Raw genomic sequence first — 11,336 nt, forward strand, 5'->3', positions numbered from 1 at the left:
TTAAATCTGACTCCCACATCTCCATGCAGTGGTATGTTTCCTATGATATGTACGTAAAATATATGCTTATGTTTTATGTCTGCATCTAAAGCACCCACTGATACATGGGAACACCTCCAACTCCATCGAAAGCACACAACATGCTACCCGTGCACACCTCCAACTCCATCTAAAGCACACACAATGCTGCCTGAGCACACCTCCAACTCCATCTAAAGCACACACAGTGCACCCTGTGCACACCTCCAACTCCATCTAAAGAACACACAATGCTACCTGTGCACACCTCCAAATCCATCCAAAGAACACACAATGCGACCTGTGCACACCTGTAACTCCATCCAAAGCACACACAATGCTACCTCTGCACACCTCCATGTCCATCTAAAGCACACACAGTGCTACCTGTGCAAAAATCTAACTCAATGTAAAGCACACACAATGCTACCTGTGCACACCTCCAACTCCACCTGAAGCACAAACGATCCTACCTGTGCACACCTCCAACTCCATCTAAAGAACACACAGTGCTACATGTGCACACCTCCCACTCCATCTAAAGCATACACAATGCTACCTATGCACACCTTCAACTCCATCTAAAGCACACACAGTGCTTTGTGCGCACACCTCCAACTCCATCCAAAGCACACACAATATTACATGTGCACACCTCCAACTGCATCCAAAGCACACACAATGCTACCTGTGCACACCTGTAACTCCATCTAAAGCACACACAAAGCTACCTCTGCACACCTACACCTCCACCTAAAGCACACACAATGCTACCGGTGCACACCTCCAACTCCATCTAAAGCACACACAATGCTACCTGTGCACACCTCCAACTCCACCTAAAGCACACACAATGCTACCTGTGGAAACCTCCAACTCCATCTAAAGCACACACAATGCTACCTGTGCACACCTCCAACTCCATCTAAAGCACACACGATGCTACCTATGCACACCTTTAACTCCATCTAAAGCACACACAATGCTACCTGTGCACACCTCCAACTCCATCTAAAGCACACCCAGTGCTACCTGTGCAAACCTCCAACTCCATCTAAAGCACACACAATTCTACGTGTGCACACGTCCAACTCCATCTAAAACACACACAGTGCAACCTGTGCACACCTCCAACTCCATCTAAAGCACACACAATGCTACCTGTGCACACCTCCAACTCCATCTAAAGAACACACGATGCTATCTGTGCACACCTCCAAATCCATCTAAAGCACACACAATGCTACCTGTGCACACCGCCAACTCCATCTAAAGCACACACATTGCTACCTGTGCACACCTCCAACTCCATCTAAAGCACACACAATGCTACCTGTGCCCACCTCCAACTCCATCTAAAGCACACACCATGCTGCCTGTGCACACCTCCAACTCCATCTAAAGCACACACAATGCCACTTGGGTACACCTCAAAATCCATCTAAAGCACACACGATGCTATCTTTGCACACCTCCAACTCCATTTAAGCACACACGATGCTATCTTTGCACAACTCCCACTCCATCTAAAGCACACATGCTACCTATGCACCCCTCCAACTGCATCTAAAGCACACACAATGCTACCTATGCACCCCTCCAACTACATCTAAAGCACACACAGTGCTACCTGTGCACAACTCCAAATCCATCTAAAGCACACACAATGCTACCTGTGCACACCTCCAACTCCATCTAAAGCACACATGATGCTACCTGTGCGCACCTCCAACTCCATCTACAGCACACACAATGCTACCTATGCACCCCTCCAACTACATCTAAAACACACACAGTGCTACCTGTGCACAACTCCAAATCCATCTAAAGCACACACAATGCTACCTGTGCACACCTCCAACTCCATCTAAAGCACACACGATGCTACCTGTGCGCACCTCCAACTCCATGTAAAGCACACACGATGCTACCTGTGCGCACCTCCAACACGATCTAAAGCACACACGATGCTACCTGGGCACACCTCCAACTCCATCTAAAGCACACAAGATGCTATCTGTGCACACCTCCAACTCCATCTAAAGCACAAACGATGCTACCTGTGCACACCTCAACCTCCATCTAAAGCACACACGATGCTACCTGTGCAAACCTCCAACTCCTTCTAAAGCACACACGATGATATATATGCACACCTCCAACTCCATCTAAAGCACACACGATGCAACCTATGCACACCAATAACTCCATCTAAAGCACACAACATGCTACCTGTACACATCTCCAACTCCATCTAAAGCACACAGAGTGCTACCTGTGCACACCTCCCACTCCATCTAAAGTACACACCATGCTACTTGTGCACACCTCCAACTCCATCTAAAGCACGCACGATGCTACCTGTGCACACCTCCAACTCCATCTAAAGCACAGACAGTGCTACCTGTGCACACATCCAACTCCATCTAAAGCACACACAGTGCTACCTGTGCACACTTCCAACTCCATCTAAAGCACAAAGGATGCTACCTGTGCACACCTCCATCACCATTTAAAGCACACACAATGCTACCTGTGCACACCTACAACTCCATCTAAAGCGCACACAATGCTACCTGTGCACACCTACAACTCCATCTAAAGAACACACAGTGCTACCTGTGCATACCTCCAACTCCATCTAAGCACACATGATGCTACCAGTGCACACCTCCAACTCCATCTAAAGCACACACGATGCTAACTGTGCACACCTCCAACTGCATCTAAAGCACGCACGATGCTAGCTGTGCACACCTCCACCTGCATCTAAAGCACACAATGCTACCTGTGCACAACTCCAACTCCATCTAAAGCACACACAGTGCTACGTGTGCACACCTCCAACTCCATCTAAAGCACACACGATACTACCTGTGCACACCTCCAACTCCATCTAAAGCACACACGATGCTAACTGTGCACACCTCCAACTGCATCTAAAGCACGCACGATGCTAGCTGTGCACCCCTCCACCTGCATCTAAAGCACACAGTGCTACCTATGCACACTTCCAACTCCATCTAAAGCACACACAATGCTACCTGTGCACACCTCCAACTCCATCTAAAGCACACACGATACTACCTGTGCACACCCCCAACTCCATCTAAAGCACACACGATGGTACGTGTGCGCACCTCCAACTCCATCTAAAGCACACACAATGCTACCTGTGCACACCTCCAACTCCATCTAAAGCACACACAATGCTACCTGTGCACACCTCCAACTCCATCTAAAGCACACACAATGCTACCTGTGCACACTTCTACCTCCATGTAAAGCACACACCATGCTACCTTTGCACACTTCCAACCCCATTTAAAGCACACACGATGCTACCTGTGCACACCTCCAACTCCATCTACAGCACACACGATGTTACCTTTGCACAGCTCCAACTCCATATAAGGCACACATGATGCTACCTATGCACACCTCCAACTACATCTAAAGCACACAGCGTGCTACATGTGCACATCTCCAACTTCATCTAAAGCACACACAATGCTACCTGTGCACACCTCCCACTCCATCTAAAGTACACACCATGCTACTTGTGCACACCTCCAACTCCATCTAAAGCACACACAATGCTACCTGTGCACACATCCAACTCCATCTAAAGCACAGACAGTGCTACCTCTGCACACCTCCAACCCCATCTAAAGCACACACAGTGCTGCCTGTGCACACTTACAGCTCCATCTAAAGCACACAGGATGCTAACTGTGCACACCTCCAACTCCACCTAAAGCACTCACGATGCTACCTGTGCACACATCTAACTCCATCTAAAGCACAAAGGATGCTACCTGTGCACACTTCCAACTCCATCTAAAGCACACAGAGTGCTACGTGTGCACACCTCCAACTCCATCTAAAGCACACAGTGCTACCTGCGCACACCAACAACTCCATCAAAAGCACACACAGTGCCACCTGTGCACACCTCCAACTCCATCTAAAACACAGTGCTACCTGCGCACACCTGCAACACCATCTAAAGCACACACAGTGCTACCTGTGCACACTTCTACCTCCATCTAAAGCACATAGGATGCTACCTGTGCACACCTCCAACTCCATCTGAAACACTCACAGTGCTACTTGTGCACACCTCCAACTCCATCTAAAGCACGCACAATGCTACCTGTGCACACTTCTACCTCCATCTAAAGCACATAGGATGCTACCTGTGCACACCTCCAACTCCATCTAAAGTACACACAATGCGACCTGTGCACACTTCCACCTCCATGTAAAGCACACACAATGCTACCTGTGCACACATCCAATTCCAACTAAAGCACACACTGTGCTGCCTGTGCACACTTCCAACTTCATGTAAAGCCCTCACAGTGCTACCTGCGCACATCTCCAACTCAATCTAAAGCACACACAGTGCTACCTGTGCTCACCTGGAACTCCATTTAAAGTACACACAATGCTACCTGTGCACACTTCTACCTCCATCTAAAGCACACACAATGCTACCTGTGCTCACCTCCAACTCCATCTAAAGCACTAATGATGCTATCTGTGCACACCTCCAACTCCATCTAAAGCACACACGATGCTACCTGTACACACCTCCAACTCCATCTAAAGCACACAGGATGCTACCTGTGTACACCTCCAACTGCATCTAAGGCACACACCCTGCTACTTGTGCACATCTCCAACTCCATCTAAAGGACACACCATGCGACTTGTGCACACCTCCAACTTCATCTAAAGCACACACGATGCTACCTTTGCACACCTCCAAATCCATCTAAAGCACACACGATGCTACCTGTGCGCACCCACAACTCCATCTACGGCACACACAATTCAACCTTTGCACACCTCCAACTCCATCTAAAGCACACACAATGCTACCTGTGCGCAATTCCAACTCCATCTAAAGCACCAACGATGCTACCTGTGTGCAACTCGATCTCCATCTAAAGCACACACGATACTGCCTGTGCACCCCTCCAACTCCACCTAAAGCACACACGATGCAACCTGTGCCCACGTCCAACTCCTTCTGAAGCACACACCACGCTACCTGTGCACAACTCCAACTCCATCTAAAGCAAACACCATGCTACATGTGCACACCTCCAACTCGATCTGAAGCACACACGATGCTACCTGTGCACAGCCCCAACTCCATCTAAAGCACACACAGTGCTACCTGTGAACACCTCCAACTCCATCTAAAGCACGCACAATGCTACCTGTAGACACTTCCAATTCCATCTAAAGCAAACACAATGCTACCTGTGCACACCTCCAACTCCATCTGAATCACACACGATGCTATCTCTGCACACTTCCAACTCCATCTAAGGCACACACGATGCTACTTGTGCACACCTCCACCTGCATCTGAAGCACACAATGCTACCTGTGCATGCCTACAACTCGATCTAAAGCACACACAGTGCTACCTGTGCACACCTTCGACTCCATCTAAAGCACACACAGTGCTACCTATGCACACTTCTAACTCCATCTAAAGCACACACAGTGCTGCCTGTGCGCACCTCCAACTCCATCTAAAGCACACACGATACTACCTGTGCACACCTCCAACTCCATCTAAAGCACACACGATGCTACCTGTGCGCACCTCCAACTTCATCTAAAGCACACACGATGCTACCTGTGCACACCTCCAACTCCATCTAAAGCACACCCAAACTAACTTTGCACACCTAAAACTCCATCTAAAGCACACAGCATGCTACCTATGCACTCCTCAAACTCCATCTAAAGCACACACAATGCTACCTATGCAACCCTCCAACTCCATCTAAAGCACACACAGTGCTACCTGTGCACACCTCCAACTCCATCTAAAGCACACACAGTGCCACCTGTGCACACCTCTAACTCCATCTAAAGCAAACACAGTGCTACCTGTGCACACTTTCAACTCCATCTAAAGCACACACAATGCTACCTGTGCACACCTACAACTCCATCTAAAGCACACACAATGCTCCCTGTGCACACTTCTACCTCCATCTAAAGCACACCCAATGCTACCTGTGCACACTTCCAACTCCATCTAAACCACACAGAGTGCTACCTGTGCACACCTCCCACTCCATCTAAAGCACACACAATGCTACCTGTGCACACTTCTATCTCCATCTAAAGCACACCGGATGCTACCTGTGCACACCTCCAACGCCATCTAAAGAACACACAATGCTACCTGTGTGCACTTCCAACTCCACCTGAAGCCCACACGATGCTACCTGTGCGTACCTCCAACTCCATCTAAAGCACACACAATGCTCCCTGAGCACACCTCCAACTCCATATAAACCACACACGATGCTACCTATGCACACCTCCAACTCCATCTAAAGCACACAACATGGTATCTGTGCACATCTCCAACTCCAACGAAAGCACACATAATGCTACCTGTGCACACCTCCCATTCCATCTAAAGTACACACCATGCTACTTGTGCACACCTCCAACTCCATCTAAAGCACACACGATGCTACCTGTGCACACCTGCAACTCCATCTAAAGCACACACGGTGCTACCTGTTCGCACCTCCAACTCCATCTAAAGCACACACAATGCTACCTGTGCACACTTCTACCTCCATTTAAAGCACACAGGATGCTAGCTGTGCACACCTCCAACTCCATTTAAAGCACACACAGTGCTTCCTGTGCGCAACTCCACCTCCATCTAAAGCACACACGACGGTACCTCTGCACCCCTCCAACTCCATCTAAAGCACACACAACGCTACCTATGCACCCATCCAACGCCATCTAAACCACACTCAATGGTACCTGTGCAAACTTCCAACTCCAACTAAACCACACACAGTGCTACCTGTGCATACCTCCAACTCCATCTGAAGCACGCACAATGCTACCTGTGCACACCTCCAACTCCATCTAAAACACACACGATGCTCCCTGTGCACACCTCCAACTCCATGTAAAGCACACACGATGCTACCTGTACACACCTACAACTCCATCTAAAGCATGCACAGTGCTACCTCTGCACACTTCTACCTCCATCTAAAGCACACACGATGCTACCTGTGCACACTTCTACCTCCATCTAAAGCACAAAGGATGCTACCTGTGCACACCTCCAACTGAATCTAAAGCACACACAATGCTACCTGTGCGCACCTCCAAATCCATCTAAAGCACACACGATGCTACCTGTGCACACCTCCAACTCCATCTAAAGCACACAACATGCTACCTGTGCACACCTCTAACCCCATTTAAAGCACACACAATGATACCTGTGTACACCTCCAACTCCATCTAAAGCACACACGATGCTACCTGTGCACACCTCTAACTCCATCTAAAGCACACACGATGCTACCTGTGCACACCTCTAACTCCATTTAAGCACACAGGATGCTACCTTTGCACACTTCAAACTCCATCTGAAGCACACACAGTGCTACCTGTGCACACCTCCAACTCCATCTAAAGCACACACAGTGCTACCTGTGCACACCTCCAACTCCATCTAAAGAACGCACAATGCTAGCTGTGCACACTTCCAACTCCATCTAAAGCACACATGATGCTACTTGTGCACACCTCCACCTCCACCTAAAGCACACAGTGCTACCTGTGCACACCTCTAACTCCATCTACAGCACACACCATGCTACCTGTGCCCACCTCCAACTCCATCAAAATCGCACACAATGCTACCTGTGCATACCTCCAACTCCATCTAAAGCACACACGATGCTACCTGTGCACACCTCCAACTGCATCTAAAGCAAACACAATGCTACCTGTGTACACCTGCAACTCCATCTAAAACAAACAGAGTGCTATCTGTGCACACGTCCAACTACATCTAAAGTGCACACAATGCTACCTGTGCACACCTCCAACTCCATCTAAAGGACACACAATACTACCTGTGCACACCTACAACTCCATCTAAAGCACATACGAAGCTACCTGTGCACACCTCCACCTGCATCTAAAGCACACAAAGTGCTACCTGTGCACTCCTGCAACTCCATCTAAAGCACACACATTGCTACCTGTACACAATTCTACCTCCATCTAAAGCACACACACTGCTACCTGTGCACACCTCCAACTCCATCTAAAGCACACACAATGCTCCCTGTGCACATTTCTACCTCCATGTAAAGCACACATGATGTTACCTGTGCACACCTCCAACTCCATCTAAAACACACAGAATGCTACCTGTGCGTACCTCCAACTCCATTTAAAGCACACACAATGCACCCTGAGCAAACCTCCAACTCCATCTGAAGCACACACGATACTATCTGTGCACACCTCTAACTCCATCTAAAGCAAACACAATGCTACCTGTGCACACTTCCAACTCCATCTGAAGCACACAGAGTGCTACCTGTGCACATCTCCCACTCCATCTAAAGCACACACAATGCTACGTGTGCACACTTCTATCTCCATCTAAAGCACACAGGATGCTACCTGTGCACACGTCCAACGACATCTAAAGCACACACAATGCTACCTGTGCGCACTTCCTACTCCATCTAAACCACACATGATGCTACCTGTGCACACCTCCAACTCCATCTAGAGCACACACAATGCTACCTGTGCACATTTCTACCTCCATGTAGAGCACACAGGATGCTACCTGTGCACACCTCCAACTCCATCTAAAACACACACAGTGCTACCTGTGCGTACCTCCAACTCCATTTAAAGCAAACACAATGCTCCCTGAGCACACCTCCAACTCCATCTGAAGCACACACGATGCTATCTGTGCACACCTCTAACTCCATCTAAAGGATACACATTGCTACCTATGCACACTTCCAACTCCATGTAAAGCACACAGAGTGCTACCTGTGCATACCACCCACTCCATCTAAAGCACACACAATGCTACCTGTACACACTTCTATCTCCATCTAAAGCACACAGGATGCTATCTGTGCACACCTCCAACCCCATGTAAAGCACACACAATGCTACCTCTGCGCACTTACGACTACATCTAAAGCACACACGATGCTACCTGTGCACACCTCCAACCTCATCTAAAGCACACATGATGCTACCTGTGCACACCTCTAACTCCATCTAAAGCACACCGGATGCTACCTGTGCACACCTCCAACTCCATCTGAAGCACACACAGTGCTACCTGTGCACACCTCCAACTCCATCTGAAGCACAAACAGTGCTACCTGCGCACATTTCCAACTCCATCTAAAGCACACACAGTGCCACCTGTGCATACCTCCAACTCCATCTAAAGCCCACAAAGTGCTACCTGTGCACACCTCCGACTCCATCTGGAGCACACACAGTGCTACCTGTGCACACTTCTACCTCCATTTAAAGCACACACAATGCTACCTGTGCAAACCTCCAACTCCATCTAAAGCACACACAATGCTACCTGTGCACACATCCAACTCCATCTAAGGCCCACACTGTGCTACATATGTACACCTCCAACTCCATCTGAAGCACACACAATGCTACCTGTGATCACCTCCTACTCCATGTAAAGCACACACGATGCGACCTGTGCACACCTCCAACTCCATCTAATGCACACACAGTGTTACCTGTGCACACCTCCAAGTGCATCTAAAGCACACACAGGTCTACCTGTGCACACCTCCAACTCCATCTAAAGCACACACAATGCTACCTGTGCACACCTCCAACTCCATCTAAAGCACACAGGATGCTACTGGTGCACACCTCCCCCTCCATCTAAAGCACACAGTGCTACGTGTGCACACCTCCAACTCCATCTACAGCACACACCATGCTACCTGTGCACGCCTCCAACTCCATCTAAAGCACACACAGTGCTACCTATGCACACCACCAACTCCACCTAAAGCACACACAATGCAATCTGTGCTCACTTCTACCTCCATCTAAAGCACACAGGATGCTCCCTGTGCGCACCTGCAACTCCATCTAAAGCACACACAATGCTACCTGTGCGTACCTCCATCTCCATCTAAAGCACACACCATGCTCCCTGAGCACACCTCCACCTCCATCTAAAGCACACACGATGCTATCTGTGCACACCTTTAACTCCATCTAATGCACACACAATGCTACCTGTGCACACTTCCAACTCCATCGAAAGTACACACAGTGATACCTGTGCACACCTCCAACTCCATCTAAAGCACACACAATGCTACCTGTGCACATTTCTATCTCCATCTAAAGCACACAGGATGCTACCTGTGCACGCCGCCAACTCCATGTAAAGCAAACACGATGCTACCTGTGCGCACATCCAACTCCATCTAAAGCACACACGATGCTACCTGTGCACACCACCAACTTCATCAAAAGCACACACGATGCTATCTGTGCACACCTCCAACTCCATCTAAAGCACACACAATGCTACCTGTGTACACCTCCAACTCCATCCAAAGCACACATGATGCTACCTGTGCACACCTCTAACTGCATCTAAAGCACACAGGATTCTACCTGTGCACACCTCTAAGTCCATCTAAAGCACACAGGATGCTACCTGTGCACACTTCCAACTCTATCTGAAGCACACACAGTGCTACCTGTGCACACCTCCAACTCCATCTAAAGCACAAACAGTGCTACCTGCGCACATATGCAACTCCATCTAAAGCACACACAGTGCCACCTGTGCACACCTCCAACTCCATCTAAAGCACACACTGTGCTACCTGTGCACACCTCCGACTCCATCTAAAGCACACACAATGCTACCTGTGCACACCTCCCATTCCATCTAAAGCACACACGATGCTACCTGTGCACAACTCCCACTCCATCTACAGCACACACGATGCTTCCTCTGCACTCCTCCAAATCCATCTAAAGCACACACAATGCTACCTGTTTACACCTCCAACACCACGTAAAGCACACACGATGCTACCTGTGCACACTTCCTACTCCATCTAAAGCACACACGATGCTACCTCTGCACACCTCCAAAACTATCTAAAGCACACAGCATGCTCACTGTGAACAACTCCAACTCCATCTAAAGCACACACAATGCTACCTGTGCACACCTGCAACTCCATCTAAAGCACACACCATGCTACTTGTGCACACCTCCAACTCCATCTAAAGCACACTCAGTGCTACCTGTGCACACCTCCAACTCCATCTAAAGCACAAACAGTGCTAACTGTGCACACCTCCATCTAAAGGACACACGATGCTACTGGTGCACACCTCCAACTCCATCTGAAGAACACACAATGCTACCTGTGATCACCTCCTACTCCATCTAAAGCACACACGAT

The sequence above is a fragment of the Pan paniscus genome, chromosome 11 (assembly GCF_029289425.2).
Source record: "Pan paniscus chromosome 11, NHGRI_mPanPan1-v2.0_pri, whole genome shotgun sequence".
Classification (NCBI taxonomy): domain Eukaryota; kingdom Metazoa; phylum Chordata; class Mammalia; order Primates; family Hominidae; genus Pan; species Pan paniscus.